This window comes from Carlito syrichta, unplaced genomic scaffold (assembly GCF_000164805.1).
Source record: "Carlito syrichta isolate Samal-C Ts95f unplaced genomic scaffold, Tarsius_syrichta-2.0.1 Scaffold303268, whole genome shotgun sequence".
NCBI lineage: Eukaryota > Metazoa > Chordata > Mammalia > Primates > Tarsiidae > Carlito > Carlito syrichta.
In genome coordinates, this window is record NW_007247364.1 from 13,386 (window position 1) to 15,298 (window position 1,913).

At 41.1% G+C, this 1,913-nt stretch overlaps 1 protein-coding gene across 1 annotated transcript in view; it reads left to right on the forward strand.

Annotated features, from left to right (window-relative positions):
- Positions 1 to 1,913, forward strand: part of FAM186A (family with sequence similarity 186 member A) — a gene marked incomplete at its 5' end in the record, with an annotated part of 22,899 nt that overhangs the window by 3,301 nt on the left and 17,685 nt on the right. The gene's annotated exons all lie outside the window — the stretch shown is intronic.

Below are 1,913 nucleotides of genomic sequence, written 5' to 3' on the forward strand. Positions count from 1 at the left end.
TTTTTTTTTTTTTTGGAGTTGGAGTCTCACTCTGTCGCCCAGGCTGGAGGGCAGAGGCACGTTCACGGCCACCTCAGCCTCGATCTATTGGACTCAGGTGATCCTTCTGCCACAGCCTCCCAGGTAGCTGAAACTATAGGCATGCAACACCACACCCAGCTAATTTTTTGATTTATTGTAGAGATGGGGGTCTCACCAAGTTGCCCAGGCTAGTCTTGAACCCATGGGTTCAGGCAATTCTCTCTCCTCGGCCTCCCATAATGGTGGGATTATAGGCATGAGCCACTGCGCTATGTCTGTTTTCTTTCAATTAGCATAATGCTTTTGAAATTCAGCCATGTTATAGGATGTATCGGTAATTTCTTCCTTCCTATTGCTAAATTCATACAGTTGTTTGGAAATATCACATTTTGTTTAGCATTCACCAGTTGATGCACATTTGAATTGTTTCCATTTATGGCCCTTTATGCATAATGCTGCCATTGTTTACCCATTTATTTTTGGTAGATACCTGGGAGAATTGCTGGGTCATAGAATAAATTTATGTTTACCCTTTAAAGAAACTCTCAACTGCTTTCCAAAGTTACTGCACCATTTTACATTCTCACCTGCAACGTATGAGAGTTCCACTTTCTCAATGACACTTGTTATTGTCTTTTTCTTTTGAGTTGAGCTCTCACTCTGTCACCCAGGCTGGATTGCATAATCATGGCTGATTGCAGCCTCGACCTCCTCGGCTTAGGCGATCCTTCCACCTCAGCCTCCCAAGTGCTGCAACCACAGGCGAGTGCTACCACACCTGGCTAATTTTTTTATTTTTTATTTTTTTGTAGAGATGAGGTCTTGCCATGTCAATCAGGCTGCTTTTGAACTCCTGGGCTCAGGCAATCTTCCCATTTTGGCCTTCTAAATTGCTAGGATTACAGGCACGAGCCCCGACGCCCAGCCTGTCCTTTTTATTATAGCCATTCCAGTGCACGTGAAGTGTTATCTTATTGTGGTATTAGTTTGTATATCTCTAATGGCTAATGATGTTGAACATCTTCATATTCTTACTAATCCATTTCTTTATCTTTTTTGATGAAATGCCCATTCAAATATTTGCGCATTTCTGTTATTGGTTTTAGGATTTCTTTATATCTTTTGGATGTAAGTCTTTCGGTCAGAAAACTGATTTGCAAATATTTTCTCTCCGTCTATGACTTATATTTTCATTTTCTTACTGATATCTTTGAAGCACAAAGTGCTTCATTTTGATGAAGTCCAATCTTGATTCTTTTATGAATCATGATGTTAGTATTGTACTAAGAATTTGTTGCCAGGCTTGGTGGCTCAGCCTGTAATCCCAGCACTTTGGGAGGCTGAGGTGAGTGGATTGCCTGAGCCCATGGGTTCGAGACCTGCCTGGGCAATTTGGTGAGACCTCATCTCTACAATAAATAATAAAAAAAAAATTAGCCGGGCGTGGTAGTGTACGTCTGTATTTCTGGCTACTTGGAAGGCTGAGGCAGAAGGATCGCCGGAGCCCAGCAGGTCGAGATGCGGTGGCGGTAAGCATTTTACTGCACTCCAATCTGGGCGAAGAGTGAGACTCCAACTCAAAAAAAAAAAAAAGAAAAAAGAATTTGTAACAAAGTTCAACAAGAGAAGCAGAACCACTGGGAGATGGTATATAATCATATATATTCCATTGCAATTGGGGAACATATTTTGTATGATTCAATCCTTTAAAATTTGAGACTTGTTTTCTAGCCTAGTATATGGTCTGTCCTGGAGAATGTTCCATGTGTGTTTTTTTAAAAGAATATATATTCTTCTGTCATTGGATAGAGTATTCTGAAGTTGGTTTATCGTTTTGTTTTTGAGTTGGAGTCTCACTCTGTCACCCAGACTGGAGTGCAGTGGCTACTCCC